At 38.1% G+C, this 22,425-nt stretch overlaps 1 protein-coding gene and 1 pseudogene across 3 annotated transcripts in view; one reads left to right on the top strand and one right to left on the bottom strand.

Moving 5' to 3' along the window:
* SOX5 (SRY-box transcription factor 5) overlaps positions 1–22,425 on the top strand; it is a 972,837-nt gene that overhangs the window by 33,461 nt on the left and 916,951 nt on the right. The gene's annotated exons all lie outside the window — the stretch shown is intronic.
* Positions 913–19,366, bottom strand: LOC139006475 (cytoskeleton-associated protein 2-like; annotated as a pseudogene).

The raw sequence follows: 22,425 nt of genomic DNA on the forward strand, positions 1-22,425 counted from the left end.
TCTAAATGAAGGGTTAGGGCCAAATAACTCTGTGTTGTAGCACCTTCATTCTGACCTTAGGCAACTTACTTCATCTTCTTTTCTCCTTCATTCTTTTTTCTTTCCTAACTTGTCAAAAAAATAGTGACAACATAACTCACAAAACTGCTCACAGAAGTAAATGATATAATATATATATGTGTATATATATATATATATATATATACACACACACACAAATATTCTAAAATTGAAAAGTGGCATATTTATACTAGCTATCAAAACACTGACTATTTTTCTGTTAAAAGAGAGAAACTGGAATGCCCAGGCTTTCAGGTGTGTTTTGAAAAAAGTTTCTTTGAGAATTTTAACTGGGTGGTAGAAATAGAGTTTTAGAATGGGGACACTGTTCCGTAGCCTATCATTCTGCCTCCAAACCCACTGGAGGAAATTGAGGTCCAGGGATGCTGGAGGCTTAAGGTCACACAGGGATGCAGGAGACTTGGTCACAGAACCCAGGTCTCCTGGCTCCCACGCTGAGCTGCATGTTGCACGCGGGACATGACCAGGTCTACCATTTGGCCTCCTTTGGCATTGAGAAGTCTTTCAAGTGAGAGTGATGTAATGTCAGTACCATTTACCCTTCTCTCAGAAATGAAGGACTCTGGAGAGGAATTTTCCTTTTGCTTTCTTTTTCCCCTTGTGGTTATTGCCAAAGCTTGGGATCATGTTGAAACTTGTTGCAACCACCAGGAAACTCTTTCAACTTTTAATAGTTATCACCCTGCTACTAATTAACAAGTAGCGAGCAAGATTATATAAGTAGTAAGTTGGAAAGACTTGTCAGACTTTAATATTTAGATGAGGAAAAGACCTCCAGCCATGAAAAAAAAAAATCCCTGTTGATATTTTCCATAAAAGGGGATGTTCAGTTCAAAACCAGCAGAGCCGACGCTGCCACTTTGTGTAAATGAGATCCTGAGAAATGGCTATGAAGAGAGCATGTTGGTCACGGCTTACATTAACACAGTGTCCCTCGAATTTGTTCGCTTTCTTCTCATAAAAATGCTGCATAATAAGCCATAAGGAGGTTATTCTTTCCCTGTGTTTTGCGCTGAAATAAAACAAAAAATAAAAATTGTTAAACATGCGTATATGGAAGTGTGTGATGAAGATTGCTCTTTGTAAAAGCATGTTTTGCTAGTTTAAATCAAATAAGTCATGTGCCTCAAAGAAAAAGTAACTTTTAAAAATCATGTAGACTCAATTCACCTTTTGTAAAATAATTGACATTTACACTTATTACAACTTGTGGTTACTCACTCTCTCTCAAGGGGAAAAATAGTTGTGGTTTTTCCATAAGAAATCAGTAGGACATTCAGGGGTTGGTTAAATGCTTATCTGTACGTATCCCCCAGCCGGTCCAGGGTGCAGAGATGGACCTCGATGATTGAATGTGATGCTGAGTGATGAGATTTTAGCTTCTTGCAGAATGTCAAAAATTTCTTGTTTTTCTTTAGATTATATTTGCCAACACTTAAAGAGACAAACAGAATCTACAGTAGAGAAAATGAAATATAGGAGCAGAGTCCCCATTACCGGTCATTTTTTTTTTTTTTTTTTGTAGACTTTGAAAACTAAATTGTTGTCTCAGTGTCATATCTAAAGCTTAGATCAAGCCATGTCCCAAGCCAGGTTACAACCAGTTTTAGTGTTCTTGTAGGTAGTCTCAGCAAGGACATTGAGGCAGCAAGTTTTAACTAACTGTTCAAGGATAATAATAACAAAAATAGAACTCTATTTATTTTCACCCGTCTTCAGATCCTTTATGATCTGGGTTATGTGCATTTGGAATCACAGCATAGAGAGAAACCTACTCTAAGCAGATGTTCCACGTAGACAACATTTCTCTGGGGAAGTTAATGCGACCCTCCCCCCTTCCCCCCTGGCAATTGTAGCCCATGGCGAGGTGAATCGAGTAGCTACTGTGTGCCATGACTCTTTTGGGCAGTGGGATAAAGCAGTGAACAAAATAGCTCTTGCCTTCAAGGAGCTTAAAATCTAGTGGGCATGATAGAAAAGACAGTATAAATAAAGAAATAGGGTAATTTCATATGAAGAAGAATACATAGCATAATATAATAGGGAATAGTTCTCAGGATCTGCTTTGTTTGGGGTGGTCAGGGAAGAAGATGACATCACAGATGAGACCTGAACTCTGAGAAGAAAGAATCTGTGTGATCGTCAGGAAAAGTAATACCAGGCTCTGAGGCCCAGTGGGAGCGAGCCTAGCTTGTTCTGGTTGGAGAGAGCCCAGTTTTCTCCTTTCTTCTCACACTTGTTATCCTTGTCATGCCTCCTCTCCCATCCACACTCCCAGTTCATGATCTTGCTTCCTCTTTCTTCTAGAAAATCAAAGGAATAGGAAAGAGGACTTCTTGAAATTTCTCTCAGCACAGCTGTGCACCTACCCGCATGTATCTGCCTTCTCCTGTTCCAATGTATAAACTGTTGGTGATCCTAGTAACGGCTAACTCTTCCACTAGTGCACAAGATCCTACTATCTAGTCCAGCGGTTCTTAACCTGTGGATCGCAACCCCTTTGGGGGTCGAACGACCCTTTCACAGGGGTCGCCTAAGACCATCGGAAAACACATGTATAATTACATATTGTTTTTGTGATTAATCACTATGCTTTAATTATGTTCAATTTGTAACAATGAAAATACATCCTGCATATCAGATATTTACATTACGACTCATAACAGTAGCAAAATTACAGTTATGAAGTAGCAACGAACATAATTTTATGGTTGGGGGACACCACAACATGAGGGACTGTATTAAAGGGTCACAGGATTAAGAAGGTTGAGAACCACTGGTCTAGTCCCTCTGCCTGCTCATGCATTGCTCCACCCACCCAAGTTCCTCTCTCCTGCATCATCAAATTTTCCCTCTCTATCTTTCCCATCAACCTAGAAACTTATTATTTCTTTCATTTTAAGAAGAAAAAGAGCCCTAACCGGTTTGGCTCAGTGGATAGAGTGTCAGCCTGCAGACTGAAGGGTCCCAGGTTCAATTCCAGTCAAGGGCATGTACCTTGGTTGAGGGCACATCCCAAGTAGGGGGTGTGCAGGAGGCAGCTGATCGATGTTTCTAACTCTATCTTTCTTCCTTTCTCTCTGTAAAAAATCAATAAAATATTTTAAAAAAGAAAACTTTAAACAAAAAAAGAAGAAAAACACTCTTGTGATGCCACTTCTCTCCAGCTGCTCCACATTTGTCTTCATCTACTTAAAGAATCCCTTGACAAGTTGTATAAACTCTTTCCAAATTTTCCCTTTGAAACCACTCCAAAGAGAGGTTTGACTTCATGAAGCCACTAAAACTACTCTTCATGCAATCAACAGTGGCCTCAATGTTTCTATGTCAATGATCAGTTGTCAGTCCTCACCTTACTTGTTGCATCAGCAGCATCTTGTAGACTGTTATTTACTCTTGTTGCCTCATAACACATTTTCCATTGGGTTTCCTTTTTTTTTTTTTTAACTTTCCTTCTACCTACTAGCTGCCACTTTTCTTTATTGGTTCCTCTTTACTACCATAATCTCTAAACATTGGCATGTCTTAGGGCTTAGATCTTGCACCTAATCTCTTTTCTATCGAAGTAAAAAAGTCATCACCCAGTCTAATGGCTCCAAATGCCACACATATTTTGAGGACTTCTAAATATATATCTAGAGCCTAGATCTCCTTCCTGAAATTTAAACTCACACATCCATTGCTTACTTGACATCTCTCCCTGAATGTCTAATCTGCAACTTAATATAATAGTTACAAAAATGAGCTCCTGATCGCTAACCCTACACCCCTTCCTCCCTACAGTCTTTCTCACCTTAGTTATGGCAACTCCATTCTTTCAGTTGAAAATTCTTCATCATTCTTAATGTCACTCTTTAATAGTCTAGTCTCCTGGAATTTCTGTCTTCTCTATCTTCAAAGTATACCCAAATTCAGATGGCCTCTTATCACTTCTTTAGCTACTACCACAGTTCAAGATATGATATCATTTAGATTATTTCAGTAGCCTCCTAACTGGTGTCCCTTTGTCACCACCATGGTTCATCTCTAGCCAATTTTTAACACATAGCCAGAATGCCAATGTTAAATGAACACAGATCATCTTACTCTTCTGTTCAAAGCCTTCAATGGTTTCCCTTTTCTCATGGATCAATAGCCATCCTATGTAATAAAAGCCTAATATCTTTTTTTTTTTTCTTTTTTTTTTGTTTTTTCTTTTTTTTTCTTTTTTTTTTTTCGCTTAAAGTATTACAAAGGGTATTACATAAGTGTCCTTTTTTCCCCCCCGCCCTTGACAAACCCCTACCCTCCCTTACCCCCCAGTGTCTTATGTCCATTAGTTATGCTTATATGCATGCATACAAGTCCTTCGGTTGATCTCTTACTCCCCTCCCTCCTGTCCCCTAACCCTCCCTGGCCTTCCCACTGCAGTTTGACAATCAGTTTGAGGCAGTTCTGCCTCTGTATCTATTATTGTTCAAAAGTTTGTAATGGTCTTTATTATCCATGAATGAGTGAGATCATGTGGTATTTTTCCTTCATTGACTGGCTTGTTTCACTTAGCATAATGCTCTCCAGTTCCATCCATGCTGTTGCAAATGGTAGGAGTTCCTTCTTTTTAACAGCAGCATAGTATTCCATCGTGTAGATGTACCACAGTTTTCTAATCCATTCATCTACTGATGGGCACAATAAAAGCCTAATATCTTTTATTAGGCTTTTATTAGGCTAAGTGTCTGGTCATCTGGTGACTGGTCGACTGTTCAACCAATCAAAGTATAATATGCTAATGATATGCTAAGGCTGCTCAACTGCTTGCTAGGACGTGCACTGACCACCAGGGGGCAGACAGCCGACTGGTCAACCAGTTGCTATGATGTGCACTGACCACAAGGGACAGATGACCGGACGACCACTTGCTATGATGTGCACTGACCACAGGGGGTAGATGCTCCAACCAGTAGGTTAGCTTGCTGCTGGGGTCCGGCCGATCGGGACTGGGTGTGATGGGGCCGGACATGCCCTGGAGCCCTCCCGTGGTCCCTCCCCAGGCCCGATCATGCACCAGTGGGATCCCTTGGCCTGGCCTGCACCCTCTCACAATCCAGGACCCCTCGGGGGATGTCGGAGAGCCGGTTTTGGCCTGATCCCACAGGGTACTCCCTTCGGGAGGGTGCCAGATGCAGGGCTCATGGCTGGCGAGTGCTACTGTGGCAGCGCCAGCCTCCACCGATCAGGACTGATTGGGCGCGAGCCCGCGGCAGGCGCAGTGGGGCCGGGATGAGCGGGAGCAGCAGATAGGAACTGCAAGTGGCGAAGGACAGCAGGTTTCAGCCCGATTCCCACAGGCCACCCCGAGGGACTCCACCTGTGCACAAATTTGTACACTGAGCCGCTAGTGTTAATATAATGGCCTATAAAGCCTTAACAATTTGTCATTTCCTTATGTCTCTGACCTCATAGCCAAGCACCTTCCCTTTTGTTTACAGCCCCATCTATACTTGATGTTCCTGCAACTCTCTCTGCATCCTCCCACCCCAGAGTTTCGGCACTAGTTGCTTTTGCTCCTGGTATCTATAGGACTTGCTCCCTCTCCTTCTTTAAGTCTTTATTCAAATGCGTTCTTTCCTGACCACCTATCCAAAATTTCATCATCCTTTCCACCCCTCTCCAAGAACACACATTCACTCCCTCTTCCCCTTTGCTGCTTCTTGCTTTATTTTTCTCCTTAGCTCTTATTACCATTTTAAATTTGCTATATGTTTTCTTAATTTTCTTGCCTCCCTCAACTAGAATATAAACTCTTCAAGAAGAGACCTTAGAAGACATCCTATATAATAAAAGGCTAATATGCAAATTGACCAAACAGTGGAACGACTGGTTCCTATGACACGCACTGACCACCAGGGGGCAGACGCCCAATGCAAGAGCTGCCCCCTGGGGGTCAGTGTGCTCCCACAGTGGGAGCGTTGCTCAACCAGAAGCTGGGCTCACGGCTGGCGAGCGCAGCAGTGGTGGTGGGAGCCTCTCCTGCCTCTGGGGCAGTGCTAAGGACCCCTTGAGGGATGTCCACCTGCCAGCTTCCCCCGAGGGGTCCCAGACTGTGAGAGGTCGCAGGCCGGTCTGAGGGACCCCCCGCCCCCCCAGTTCCTGAATGTCGTGCACCGGGCCTCTAGTCAGTAAATATTTTTAAATGAATGAATGAATGACTGAATATGAGAACATTCTCTAGAACTAGAGAAAAATTTGAGTAGAAAATTTTGTACAATGATTTAATGAGATAGAATTTCATTTCTAGAGGTCTAGAATGCAATGCCATGTTCAGTTTTCTAGCTCAGCCTTGTCTCCTGTGCATAAAACCAGTTTAACTTTGAAAGACTAAAGATTAACAAAAAAAGAATTAAAGATTTTTTAGATCGTCTCTTGGAAATATAATGATTATGCAAATCCTATATCCTCATACCTTACTTAAAGAAGTAACTATAGAACATTTCTGTATAAGCTGCAGAAATGTTATTTCCTAAACATTAATATAAATATCATATTAAGGAAGTAAAACAATTTAAAGTAATGTTTATTAAAAAAAAACTTTCAGGTGTAAAAGAGAAGCATATGGTTGAACAGAGATTGCCAATGAAATTGAAGATGATTAACATTCATTAAAACTTTAATTAACACCTTGGAAAATTCCATAAAATGATACTGTATGTAAATGACTATGTGTGATAAGTTTGAGCTTTCTTTTACCTGTTTCACAGAGGGGAAAAGTGGATCACAAAACTGCTTATGCTAACAATTTTCCCCAGCTCTGGGTTTGTTTCTAGTGTTATTTACTAGTGTCAATCATGCCAATTTGAGCTGCCAGTATTCTAAATGTATTTGGCTGGGATATGAGTGATTCTCTGTATTTTCTGGAAGGAAAGAAAAACTACCTTTTAGTTTCTTATCACTTATTTTTTCCTGCATTTTCTGATGAAGTAATTTTGGGCGAATTTGAGCTTTGACATGGAGCTTTTCCAAGCAGATTTAAAATCAGGTTTCTTTAAAGCTGATTAATGAAATTTGGGATCAATAAGTTGTATATAAAACAACCCTGAAAGTTGTGAGAAACTGATTCTGCAACAGATTCAAAATACTAAATTGCACTTTGTTCGATATGTGAAGTCTAAATTTTCTCTTCACTGAGGTGAATTTGGAGTGGTTTTCTACTTGAACATAATGGTAGTTGGGATAAATAACATTTCAAGACTTTTGTAGCGGTACAGTTTCTTCCCTTTTCTTGTTATTAATTTTTGAGTCCTGATAAAAGACAGCTTTTTAGTGTTTGGCTGAGAGAGTTGTGATACACATATAAGCTTAACAACCTATTGCTGATTTCTAAACCTGGGTTTGGAGATGGTAAAAAAAAACACACACATAGAAATACGCTTTCTTGGCTGGAAAGTGTTTTAGTTTTTATTAAATGACATCCTTGGTCAGGATGAAACATCTATTGGTGGTCCAGGGTAATCATTCAGGGAATGAATTATTCTCCCACACTACCATCTCTTGAGATCCTCAAGGACCGCTGCAAAGGGTATATGGCTTCCCACACCCCCCTTCTGCTATCTGCTTACAATGATTGCATTTAACTTCCTCTGCTTCTCTCTTTTGCTGCATTCTCCCCATCCCATGCCCCTGTCTTATCTCCTCTCTGCCTTTCTCTACTGAGTTTTCCATGCTTCTGGGCTTAGTGCCTGTTAATGTGGTCATCAGAGCCACACCAAGCAAGTGATGTTGCTCCTCTTATTGGGCTTCATGGTCATGTCGTGTTGTGAATGATTTTAGGTGTTCTTGGAGATTGCCATTTTTAAAAGCTATTCAAACTTTATTAATTTGCTGCTCAAGATGTTTGCTCTGTGTTCAAAGGGAAGCAAGACAAGGGGAGTAGAACTAGCTAGATATTTCAACTGTTTCTGGTGGCTGAGGTATGCAGAACACTTGCTACATAGAGGAGGCATTATTATTGTTTAAATTACTAAGTGTTATTTTAAAGGAGAAGTTATAATATGCCTACTTTTGAAAGCTAACGGATATTTTAGGTATGGTATTTAAGTTCCTTATAATACATTTTATTCCCTTGTTTATTGTGTTGTATTAAGATTTTAAATCATTCCACAGATTAATTTAAGGAGTGAAAGCATTGGAACTAAAATAAAAAAGCTTTAAAGATACAAAAGAACAAATCTATATTATTATTTTTTATCTTTTCTAGTGTTAGGAGCCTAAATGTTTTGAAGCTGAAGCATAAAGAATGGGGAAAGAAACAAAAAATTATGCTGAAAATACCAATTAAGCATGAACGATGCTTGATTTATAATTCCATATACAGAGATTATAAAGAAGAAATATAGCTCATGAAGAATGAGATGCTCTACAATTGTAATTCTGACTATATAATTGAGAATTATCCTACTGTGAAGGGAAGGGAGTTAAATAAAAGTGTAACTATATCAGGAGCTCTTTGATAAGTTCAGAATTTAAAGGAATAAGTATCAAAGATAGAAAACAGGTACAAATCTAGGACTTATTAAAAAAGGCAGGAACTCTAGGAGAGCTAATGATCATTTACTAATGATCATTAATGGTCATTTATTCACTCATTCATGCATTCAACAAACATTTAGTGGGAACCTTTTCTATGGCAGATTCTCTTGTTTGCACTGTGGGTACTAAAAATATACCAGTTTTTTGCTCTCAAAATCGATTATGTTAGCACTGGACTATGATATTAATAATTGACACCAAAGGAAGAAGTCCTCCACCCCTGTTTTGTTTCCAAAATGGAAAATGGAGCTTTAGTGTATGTAAGTAGAAGTGCAAGCCGGCCTGGGGTAAGTTCATTTTATGAACTTCTTAAAATGAATTCAAGCTTCCAGTCCCAGACAAAAGTATACTTTAACTTACAAAAAACTTGCTCATATCTTTGTGAGGAAAAAATGTTGGGTAAATAATAGCATGAGATATTCAGGTAGATTTTTGGCAGGTAGAACAACTGAACTCATAGATTATTGATTCATGGATCAGTGTTAATGGAATATGGACTCTTATCTTGCCTTTGTCTTTGTGTATCTATTGACAACCTCAGTAAAAGGGAACTTTCTAGACATTATATGACATGTTTTTCAGGGGTAGCTTATATATTCAATCAAATAATCAGGATTCAATATTTAGGTGAATGTAAAAGTAGTATGTAAGGCTAAAATGGTAGAGATCTCTTGAGGAAGTTCCTTGGAAAAAAAAGAATGTGAAGTTTGATTATTTATTATTTTTTAAAAATATTATTTTATTTATTTCAGAGAGGAAGGGAGAGGGAGAGAGAGATAGAAACATCAATGATGAGAGAGGATCATTGCTTGGCTGCCTCCTGCATGTCCCCTACTGGGGATCGAGCCCACAACCCCAGCATGTGCCCTTGACCAGAATCAAACCAAGGGCCCTTTAGTTCACAGGCCTACGCTCTATCCACTGAGCCAAATTGGCTAGGGCAAGAATGTGAAGGTTAAATGGTAATATGCAGTGGTTTGATGGTACTATTAAAAAAGAAACAACTGGCTAATTGCTGCTATGCCCTATTGACAAACTTGAGAAGGTCTAGAGGCCCAACTCGGGGCATCCATAACTGTCTTCAAATATTTGAAGATTTTTCATATGGAAGAGATAGTATACTTGCTTGTGCTGCTCTCAAAGAACTGCCAGAAAAAGAGATGACGACCATTTTAATGTGATGAAATGGAAAACCTCCAAAAACCAAAGTTGTCCAGCAATGGAGAGGACTGTTTTGTAAAGCAGTAAGAGTCTTGTTATAGAAAAAGGGGTGGGTCATTTATATCAGGACAAGAATTGTCTTAGGGAATCTTTAAGGTTTCATGTCTTTGAAATTGTATAGTTCTATCTTTTCACAAACTTGTCATGACAATTTGAGAAGATAAGAGGAATTTGCTTCAAGGGAAATAATATGCACATGAGTGGGGCATTTGAAAAAAACAAACATCAAACTCAGTGGCAATCCTGAAGACTGTAATTAAAGTCAGAGTGGGGAGTGGCTATAGCATTTCTCCTTCAAACATTCTGTGCTTTTCCCAGATAAATACAAAAGTATATAAAGAAACACAGTGGGCTGAATTTGACTCCTAGTTTGCCTGAGACGTAAAACATAGACATATATTGGAGACCCCTTTAATTATTCCCTAGTGTTCAGCTGCTTCTTTGATAAGAAGAAATACTTGTCGGCTTAGAAACAAGAGGTCTAATTTGTGAAACCAACAATCCTTGCCTTTGTATTGAGTTAAATATGGAGGTTTCATCTATAAGAAGAAACCATGCTGGGCTTCTAAATACCTAAAAACCACTCCTAATGTTGCTCAAATTAACCTCATTAAGGTTACCTGATATATATATATTTTTTCTATCAAGAAAACACAAAAGACTCTGGGTGGATTATAGTCTTTGGTTGAACTTATACTTGAATATAGAGATAACTGTACACTGGGATCCAGGATTTGGGAAAGACCTGAAAGATAAACTGATATGAAATTCTTTAATTTACAGAAGCAGAAATTAAGTTTTAGAGCTATTGAATGACGTACCCAAGACAATTCTGTTTAGTTAGAAACAAAGTTAAAATTAGAACCCATCTCTTATGGCTTCCAGGGAATCCACACCTCTTTCTCTTGTACCACACTATCTATCTCTTCTTTTAAACTGTGCTCAAGGTATGTATTGTGTCACAATACAGAATGTAAAAAGGAGCATATGTCTACCTTGTTTCCATTTAGTTAAAGGTATTTTAGTTGTCTTAAGTATTTCTCAGTTTTATTAAACTTTGATCTCTGGAAATTAAATAAGAGTCAGTTGTTAAACTTCTGGTGAAAACAGACAGGATGGAAATAGGATCCTGTTGTTAATTTTCAAAAGGATTTAGAGTTTATGTCAGTCTTAGCAACTTCCCTAAATTATGTAGATTACTATCCCAGGAGCTAGATCAAGTGTCTGCGTTTTAGGACAGCTTTTAAGCTGGGCAAATCTAAGACATCTGAACAGAATATCACTTTACCTAGAGTTGATTCCGGCTTCTGAAATTCTGGCAGATTGGAAGGTCAACCTGCTTGAATACTGCAAAATTGCTGCAAAATCTTTAAGAGTTAAAATTTCTTTCCTTATGATTCTTTTATTTATTCTGCTTTGTGATTGGAATGTAGATTTAAGTAGTGGTACTCATTGTTTTCAACAATAATTGACTCACATTGGATTTCATCACAATAATGGATTGTCAGTTAAAATATATTGCAGTGATAAATTCAATGTGGTTTTTATTGCGCAAACTTTGAAATGAGTATCTCACTCACTGAAATTTATGATAAAAATCAGAGGTGTTCAAGGTTGGTAGTTACACAAACAGCAGTGTGGTGATTGTCAGGGGTGGGGAGGTGAGCTGGAGGAGGATATAAGGGGATAAATGGTGATGAAAGGAGACTTGATTTGGGGTAGTGAACACACAATACAGTGTACAGATGATGTGTTGTGCAACTGAAACCTGTATAGTTTTGTAACCAGTGTCACCTGCAATAAATTCAATAAAAAGGAAAAAAAAAGATAATTATAAAATAATCATTGGGAAGTAAGTAAATAATAGGAAATATAGTCAATAATATTCAGATAACTATGTGTGGTGCTAGTTGGGGTACTGGCAATATCAAGGGGAACACTATGCAAAACATATGATTGTCTAGCAACTAAGCTGTATGCCTAAAACCAATACAAAATGAAATTGGGGTGGGGGGAGAAGATACTTTCCTAAGGGCCTATTTTTGACTCCTATTTTTTATGGAAATAACCCCAAATACCACACTCAGTCACCTGTCCCATTAGCTATAACTTATGTACACTGTGAAGTATAACCTCTTTAACGTGTTTATGTAAACTAATTAACTGGGAGCCAATTACAGTAAAAACAGTACTGCGTAGGAAAAAAATCAGAGGTGCTCAATGAATGTTTATTAAATTAATTCCATTAAGATTTTGAAAAGCGAACTTATAAATGTTTTTAATTATCTTTAGAAATAAATCAAATTGATGCAATTAAATATTTTCGACGATTTCTCATCAGTAATTCCCTATATTCATGCCTTATAAATTAACAGAGATTTAACATAATCATGGAACCTTGGGTGTTACAGGGAAAGAGGTGTGAATAAGTTAAATGGGACATGAACAAATGACCAAATTAATGTTAATTTAGGAAATTAAACATTATATTAATTTTAAAATTGAATTTAAAATGAAATTTGTATTTTTGAAAGTAAAAATCAGCCCAGCTGGTGTGGTTCAGTGGTTGAGCATCTACCTATGAACCACGAGGTCACTGTTTGATTCCCTGTCAGGGCACATGCTCAGGTTGAGGGCTAGATCCACAGTAAGGGGTATGCAGGAGGCAGCCAATTAATGAGTCTCTCTTATCATTGATGCTTCTACGTCTTTCTACCTCTCTCCCTTCCTTTCTGAAAACAGTAAAAATATATTTTTTAAAAAGTAAAATTCAAAAGAGAAAAAAACAACTTTCTGGTTCATGTGATTTCAGGGAGGAGGCCTGAGAACAAAGGTAGGAGGAGTGGTTTAGAGATTTACTTGGAACAAAGTAGTTACAGTAATTTATGGCATGTCTTCTATACCTAGCTTATTCAAATGAAGTATAGATCAGTGGAATTTTTTCTTTGAGGGTGGAGACAGAGTCAGATACATATGAAGCAGTTTGTTTTAACTACCTAAGATTTGTGTGCTTGTGAACAAAGTGGAATGCATTCTAAAGGTTGTCCTTGGCTGCTTCTTTCATCCCTCCTTCCAGCCAGAAGTACTCGCTGCTCACCGTGAGTGCCCATATCCTGGGACCAGCTCCTGGTTGAGGTTCATGTGCATAGGGGATTTTTGTTTGGGCCAGGTCCTCACCTTAGAATTATGCTGGCACCTGGTATGTGCTCTCTCTCTTCAGATCTCCTACCTGTGTCTCAGACCCTTTGACTTTAGTCCTGGCTGATCATCAGACTCACCTGTGGAATTCTGAATTCAGACACTATCAGAATTTCTGGGGCTGTGGCCCAAGCAAGTGCATTTTTAAAAAGATATGTCCACGTGTTTCTGATCACTTTATCCAACTTCTGGTGCCAGTGATCGGCATATCATTTGCTTATCTACCTGGTCCTTACTTTCTGCCCACTTATTTTCTTCATGTCTATATAATGTCCCCTCCTTTAGGTGTTTAATTTGATCTGTCTTCATCAACATTTTGGGGCACACTCTTTTAAGATCATTCAAAATTTAAAAAATGGAACCAGTTGATTGAGTTACAGAGAACCAGGCCTCAGATAAATATCTCTGCCATATGCATAGCATCTATTAAGGTCCATGGATATGTTCTTATTCACTCCATCATCCTTATGTGGATATCCTACTTTGTGTATCTTTAGTCTGTGTTCTGTGATTGCATCCAAAACACACTGTGCTTACTTACCTGTGTCTTGATTATAGATAGTAAGATGCACAAATGCCTGTTATGAACATGAAAATACTCTTGTTTCTGTAGCTACCTGATTATGCAAGTAATTTGCAAAAAGTGATTCCAGTCTATTTGGATAATTTCTCTGATGTAGTAAGCATAAAACTTCTTAATCAGATGACGTTTCTTCTTATTTATGCTTGAAATGGTTTGTGAAGACATTAATGCAGATTCAGTGACAAGAAATGAGGTAATTTTTAACTATATTTTGTAGTCGATGTTCTCAACATTTATGAGTGAAAGTAAGATCGGGAAGGAATGACAGATTCTACGTCTGGTCTTTGTGACTGTAAATGGACTTCTGGTTCTTTCATGTTAGAATATCATTAGAATAAAAGAGTGTAGATAAGACCCAAGTTAACAGATTTGCTGGAGTAACATGAACTAATTTTCCAGTTATTCGCTGGGCCAAGAGCATGACACCATACATAAGTGAAGAGCAAATCAAAGTGAGGGCCTGTTTATAGCTTGCTGACCAGAGGCAGCACACTCCATATCATTGCATCTCTGACTTCCCGTAGCTCAGGATATTCAGTACTATATGCTTTCATGATTACTTGTTGGCTAGATGGCATTTTGGCGATCGCTATTAATTACTCTTTATCCCCCCAAAATACTTTAGGAACTTACTTATTCGTATTTCTTATATTTGTGAACTACTGGCATAAATAAATGCGGGGCCTGACATATCCCTCCATCTGTCGTCTCTTATTTGTTGCCATAAATGTCATGGTCATTTTTATGTTTATATGAGGTCATCACTTGCACCCAGAAGCAATTTAGAGACCACTTATTAAAAAAAATAAAAATGGAAGAGAAAATGAGGATGAAGCAAAGGAAAGAGAGTGAGTAGAGCAGAAGTCAGGCATAAAATATGATAGATCTCAAAGTGGGTACTTGGCTCTTACTATCTTCAGAACATTTTAAACCAAAGGATTTGCTTTTGTCGATGTTTAGAATTGAATGTAACCTTACAGGTACTATAGATCATACATAGGCTTCATTCAGAAAGTGTAAATGACATGGTCATGGTCACACAAATAGTGGCATTGTCTACTGCCTGGCCATCATGCCTCTACTCATCTTTATTTTTAGGGTGAGCAAAGTAGCTCATTTGCCTCAGAGATTCAGGAAGTCTAAGATCATCAGGCACCTCAATTTTGTGCAGTGAATGGGTCTTTTCCAAACCTTATAACATGTATCCTTTCTTGAAATTCTCTATTCTTTTCGTTTCTATCGCTGTGTTGTCTCTGACCTCCTTCTAGTCTGAGCTTTATTCTTTATTGCCTTCATGGGACCTCATTATGGTTTCATTCCTTAACATTGGACCTCCAGAGTCTGTCTGCCCTTAGTCCGTTGTTCTTTGCACTCTCCGTATTCTTCTTGGGCAATCTCATTTACCATTTATTTAGTACGTACTGAGAGCCCCACACCATGCAACATACTGTGCCAGATGCTAGATAATGACAGACACAACCCCTGGATCACTGAGTGAGTAATCTTAACCATCCCTGGGGTTTCAGCTGCTGCCCAAGTTCTGTGGAGTCTTAAATCCGTAGTTCTGGTTGTGATCAATGCCCTGAGCTGTGCACCTATTACTAGCTCAGATGTTCCACAGACACTTCAAATTTGACAAGCTTACCTGGACTTTTATCATTTCCCTCTTCTCCTCACTCCCATTTTTTTTCAAAACATGCTTTTCCTTCTGAATTTCATGTCTCAGTGTCAAAATCACTTAGCCACTTCTACAGAGAGTTGAAAGTCAGCCTTGATTCTGGATGTTTCTTCTCCTTCCAATGACTAATCCCTGGCCCCTGTACTTTACCCCGACTCTCTTTTACTCCTTTGTCATCCATTGCCTTCAGTTTTGTAGTGGGCTTCTAACTGGACTTCATTTCTCCAGGCCTGATCCTATTTCCACCCTGTATTGCACAGGGTTGCTGGAGTGATGGTCTAGACTAGAGTGTAATCTAACCTTGTAAGTCTCTGCTTAAAACCTTTGCTTGGTTTCCCATATTCTACGGTGTAAAGCCCGAGCTCCTTAGCTTGCACTCAAGGTTGTTGTGATCTGGTCCTACCTGTACTGCTTACACTTCATACCCAATTGCTTGCTGCTCTGATGGTGTCATGCTGTTTCTTGAGTCACAGTTTCTGCTTATGCTGTTTTCTCTGCCTGTTACATGAGCCCCCCACCCCCCTCCCGCCCTCATGTCTCCCTACTCTGTATCACTAGGCTAACCTTAAAAAAAATGATTATGAAAAATTTCAAATAATCACAAAAGGAGAGGGAAATATACAAAGAATGCCTATATGCAATATTCAGGTTTTGATACCCCGGTTCACTTATCACCCTCCTTTATTTCCTTTGCAGAAGTACTTAAAAACAAATCCAAGACACCTCACAGCTTCACCCCTACTTCAATATGCAGCCTCAAAAGTGTGGACATTTTTATACCTAACAACCAAGTCATTATCAAAATTGACAATAATTCCTTGGGATTATCTAATTCCCTGAACATAATGAAAATTTCCAAGTTGTTGCAAAAAATCTTTTTATAATTAGATTGTTTAAATCATGATCCAAATAAGTACCACATATTAAGTTTGATTAAGTCTCTAATTTTCTTTGATCAAAAACAGTTCCCACTCCCCTCTTTTATTAATGGTATTTTCTTGTTGTAAAAACCAGGTCAGTTGTCTTATAGAATATTCCATAGTCTGTACTTATTTATTGTCTTCTTGTGATGTTACTTGTCTCTATACCCATTATACTTCCTATAAATAAGCATTAATTCTAGGGTTTTTGTTAAATTCAGTTTCCATTTTCTATCTATCTATCTAATTATCTATCATCTATCTATCTATCTATCTATCTATCTGGGATAAGATTGATCAGAGGGTTTAAATGGTGACAGCCTCATCTAACCTTTATAAAATTCACCATCAATCATTGTGCAACTAAGGGTTTAATCCATTGCTTATCACTGATTGAATCATTTTTTAATGGTTGCAACATATTTATTGTATACTTTTATGATTTTTTTCCCACTTTTCCTGGTTGGATCTCTTCCATAAAGCAGAATTTTTATCTTGTCAACTAAGAACATGTAATTACAAAAAAAAAAAATACATGGTAGTCCCATTAATTTTTATGTAGATATTTTAATTTATTATTTACATATTAGGCACAGCTTAACAAAGAATAAAAATCCTACTCTCTAGAACACGAGAAGATAATAAAAGGTGCTACTATACAAATGGAACATATGAACATAAATGAGCCTATGTATGTGATTTTCAACCACATTCACATTACAGTTTTAAAATGATCTAATCTCTTACAATGACTAATTACTTATTTGAAAACATAGAGTTGGTAGAGGATATATGCCGTTTAAGTATCAGTTCAAAGGCATAAACAGTTTTATTAGTGGTACTTATATGTGTGGTAAGAAGAGAACTGTTTACAGTATATAACTACCATGTTTCAGGGGGCATGATTTAACAGTTAAGTTTTTATATTACAAAGCCAGTTTAAGTACTGGTTATTTTAGAAATACCACCGAAACTAGAATAATGTTTATTAATTATACTAAAGGAGCATGGTAAACTAGTTGACAACATTTACCTACCTACTAGAGAAAAATATTAGTATGTTGAGATAGACAATGTAGGATTTAGCTTTCTGACACCCAGAAGGCAACTCCTGCTATTATGTGAATGTTAATAGAAGACTTAGGCCTTGAATACTTACGTTCTCGGCCAACTCCTGATCTCAGAGACATATGAATCCACAAACAAACAAACAAAAAACCCCAGAAATAATAAAAAACCCACTTCTTATCATAGCTTTCTTTCTCTTCTGTTGTTTCAGTCTCCAAGTACATCAGTACTGTGCTGCATTATGGAGGCATATAAAAGCATTGGTTTCATCTCCCCACTCTGTTAACTGTCCAATGAAGACACAAGGAAAATGGTCTTTTAGCATATTGGCCAATTTAGAAGTCTTGTCTTGAAGTCATCAAGAACCTCTAATTGGGCCGTAACCGGTTTGGCTCAGTGGATAGAGCGTCGGTCTGTGGACTGAAGGGTCCCGGGTTCGATTCCGGTCAAGGGCATGTACCTTGGTTGCGGGCACATCTCCAGTGGGGAGTGTGCAGGAGGCAGCTGATCGGTGTTTCTCTCTCATCGGTGTTTCTAACTCTCTATCTCTCTCCCTTCCTCTCTGTAAAAAATCAATAAAATATATTAAAAAAAAAAAAAAGAATCTCTAATTGGTTTTAGAAACTTAGAATTTATTTCCTCAAACTGCATTTTCTTTTTAACACTTTGCAGGTATGGTGTAGTAGACACATATTTTATTAAGCAACCCTCCCTAGTTTCTTCTGTATTGGGATTTTTAACATGGTTGTTTGAATCTTTTGTTTTATCAACTTTCTCTTTTTCAAAATCTTGAAATACCACATTTCTATGATGTTTATTTTCCATTTCAGGTTTCCTTGACTCTAGATTAAGACCAATATCTTCAGTGTTGACTTCTTGGATACGTTCTTTGGTTGCACAAGTCTCCTCAAATTTTTCTCCAAATTTCACTTTTTCTCAAATCATCATTGTTAGAATATCTACAATTGCATGTCACAATTATTCATCAGGCTGAGCTCCTGCCAGAATGGCCTTCTCATAGACTGAGATAATACTTCCAACAGAGCTTGTGAATGGTTCAACATGTGCAAGGCATATCCAGTATTTAACAAGTTTTTTGGCACCTTGAAAAACTTTAATCAGGTCATTCAGTGTGTCCAATATTTCTTCTTTTGGGCATCTCTCATTAATCAGGTTAGGCATTCAGAAAATGTCTTGTTTACCTTTTCAGTGAATAATCTTTGTTCATCTTCTGCCATGGTAGTCCGACAGGATCCAACTGGTTTTTCATTTTGTCCTTCAGGTTCAGGCTGGGTAACTACTGAGCTAGGAGGCCTTTTCAGCATTCTACCTTTGCTAGATCTCCACTCATTCAGGTGAGCTTTACTCTCTTCTGGGGTTTCTTTGGGCTGAGCCCATCTACTATTGGTAGTTGCTTTTGCTATAGTACTAGAATGTCTGCGCTGGTCAATGGCTTTTGACTTTTCTATCAGTTTGATATTATATCAGAAGATGAAGCAAGCCTGGCTGTGATTTCAGATGTGATGCTTCTTGATGTCTTATTTCTTTTTACTTCCTGAGAAGAACTGGTTTTGACACTAGATAAAACTGCATTTAATTGTAGTGATTCTTTCTTATGAGACCCTTTCCGAATGGTAACATTGGCAGAGGTTCTACTGATGCCTTGTTTCAGGTAGTCCTGAGTGTTATGGCTATTATTGTGGTGACTTCTAATAGGAGGATGCAAAAGTTGTTCGTTCTGAGATGTAGTCCTCACAAATGTGGTGGTAGTCATCATACTGAGGCTCTGTGACTTTTCACTGTCTCACTGCTGGTGTTTATACTGCTGGGGGCTTTAGAAGTAGTTATTGAAAGTTTCTTTGTTGTTACAGAACTCTCATCTTTGACTTGCACAGATTTTTAAAAGGAATTAACCTTAGATTGAACAATTTGGCCATAGTAGAATCCAAGGACAGATTTCTTAAGCATGTTAGCATCTTGCTTTTTTTTTTTTTTTCCTGTAGTTACTTGTATCTTCTTATTATTGTTTTTAATGTGAAAGGACCCATTCATGTTTAAATCACATATAGAAATATTGCCATATTGTTGTTGTTATTGTTATACCATGAAGAAAAGTCTGAAAGTTAATTCACAAGGTAAAAATGTTTGGTGTCAAATTATTCTCAACATTCCCATAAACACTTTTAAAATTGCAGGAAGCTCACTTACATTGGGAGGAACCCTTGGGAAGCTGCACTGATTGGCGGAGCTCTAAGCTTATGTCTTCTGCCTCTGAAGGCCAGGTGCACAGCCCTCTGGGTGGACAGCAGGCGGGGGAGGAGGATGCGTCCTGACGCCGCTCCTCTGCTTGCATATAAAAGATCTGAAAGACACACACTAGGGCGATGCCAATGTTTCCCTGGGTGGGCTGGACTTTTGGCCCCAAGTGTAAGACAGAATAAGTTTTCTATATGAATAAACTATAAATGGTTGTGGTCTAAAAGGTATTATTAAAGCTAGATTTTGGGGATTGTCCTGATGAAATCATTATTAATAAAAATTATATCTATGAAGAGTGTGGTCCATGTTAAATTTAAAAGCCATGATATACAAATGAACTTTGTAAATGCTATCCTTTCGAAGTGTAAGCTTTTTTTGTGCTATTTATGCCTTGAATAGGGGTTCTTAAACCAGTCCATGGATGACTTTCAGGGGCTTACGGCTTCCATGAAATTTTGTATACAATTTTAGGTCTATGTATTGTGTGTGTATGTGTGTGTGCACGTGTGTGTGAAGAAATCATAGCCTTTATCAGATTCTCAAAGGTGTCCATTTCTTAAAATAGGGCCCTTAATGTTTGTGCCCAGAAATGGAATAAAACAGGTTTCTACTCATGTGAAATTTTGGAAACATCTGCCTGACCTGAAACTCGATCAGTAAGCCAACCTCATACACATAGTAAGACATATTCCGATTTCTCATAACTTCCACTTACGGTGTGAGTCAGAAGTATATACTGTAAGAGTCCTATCCCAACAGACCCACATTTTACCTTCTATCATTTGCACATGAAATATGACATACACATTTAGACAATATATTTTATGTGTTTGCTGCTTGAAGTAATTAAACTACTTCAATTAACAGTCCGACTTTTTAAAAAACTAGTTCTGAGCTTTCCAATGAATAATAACTAGCTCTTTATTTTCTTATGTAAGTCTTATTTCTTTAATTATCCATAGGAACTCAACAGATGGGGTAAGAAAATATCACACTAGCTCAGGGATGTAAGGAGATAGCAATGGGGAGTTCTGTCTTCCGGAAGTGGAACCGAAGAGGCAGGGACTCGCCCAACCTGAAGTGGCAGTGAGTCAAAGGCTCGGAGCCCACAGGTCTAGGGACTGCAATGGGGTTTTTTTATGACAAAGAAGTGGGAAGGGCGGTTAGTGCTTTAAAGGCATGTTGAGTGAAGTGAGTCATGTGTTGGTACCATTCACTCATTCCAAAAGATAACATGTAGAAATTCCCCAAACTACTAAAGAGATAGTAGAGATTGAAGAATATCAGATGTGGCACCAACACCCCTAAACTCAATTCCAGCTTGACCATTATTTACCTTGGATGACTCCCATATCTCAATCTCATCATCTCCAGTAATTTAACCTCATAGTAGTTTTTTAAGGATTAAATTAGTACATATGCATGAAATGCTTAGAACAAAATGCAGTAAATGTGTGCTTCGGCTGTACCAGACAGAGCTGTAGAAAGGGCTTGAGAAATAGGAAAGGTAGGAAATGCCAATGAATATAGAAGTGTGTATTTGTTGGAGAAATTACCCTCTGCTTGCTGCACCACCACCACCACCACCACCACCATATGCAACACCCCCAGCCCCCCAAACCTTCCTCTTCCAGGTGTGGGAGCAGTAAATTCTTAATCTTAATGACATACATTATTAGGACAGTGTTTGACATAAATATTGATTCACTCATGGGCATGTATTTGAGAAGTTGTGTATTAATGGCCTGTAAGATAAAGAAAAAATTGCTTTTGGATCCACTTGGCTGGTTGGTTGCCTCAGATGGAGAGGAACTTAGCTGTGTAACAGTAGTGTGATGCTGTGAATAGGTTTTGTTACCAGAGCACCTGTTTTTCTCTGGGTGTGTTTACACAGTTCTTATGGTTAGGTTTATTTACCTGATGGCTAAATATTGACATATTCAAAAGAAGGTCCATGCTAAAAGCATGACACATACTGACTGTTCTAAATTTTTTTCAGTTGTTACATAATTCAATAACATCTCAAGAAACCACCACCTTTTTCTTATTTTTTTCATTTCCATAACATCTGTTCTCTATATTGATCCTATTCCTCTGACAAGTTTCCACGTCACTGTCTCTTTTGTTTCTACGGCTTCTTTCTTTGTTGCTGATAGAACTAAAGGTTTTCCACATTGCAAACTGTCCTTTCTAAGCCCACTAGTGATATTATACAGGTACTGATCCAAGATAGCAGTTTGAGCCACTGTTTCTGAAGCTTAAAAAATAAGTCAACAACAAACAGGCCACAATGGGGCTTCCTTGTCTTTTCCAGATTCAGGCATAAGTGTACAACGTGGTCAGATCTCCAAACTATTTTCCTAGTACTGCCATTAAATCCCAAAGACTCCTACAAAGATTCTGGTTTTTAGTCTTTCCTTATCTGTATTGCCTCCTTTCTCTGCACAGTTTGCAAACCCTGGGATTGAGAGGTAATACTTGAAATAGTTTTGATCTTTTTTTCCTCATTTGCACCTCATCTTATCTTAAATGCAGCATGAAAAAAAAAGTGAGAGCAGCCTCGGTGGTTGGAAATATTGCAATTGCACCTTTCGGATTAGCTCTAGGCTCAGTTTGCTAGGCTTTTTAATCCACTCACTCATCAAGGTCAATATGAACTCAAAGAAGATCAGGTTTTGTTTAAAAAAGAAAGAAAATTAGAGTTAGAGTTTATATCATTAGGCATTGTGAGCAAAAAAAAAGAAGAGTAGGTTCTGTTTGAATGTCTCTGTATACAATTTATTTATGTAGTTCTCTACTCTTTTTGCATTTGTCATTAATTTTGGAAACATGATGGGTATTTTGAAAATAAT

The sequence above is a fragment of the Myotis yumanensis genome, unplaced genomic scaffold (genome assembly GCF_028538775.1).
Source record: "Myotis yumanensis isolate MYYU_CA2020_CCGP unplaced genomic scaffold, mMyoYum1.0.hap1 SCAF_3, whole genome shotgun sequence".
NCBI lineage: Eukaryota > Metazoa > Chordata > Mammalia > Chiroptera > Vespertilionidae > Myotis > Myotis yumanensis.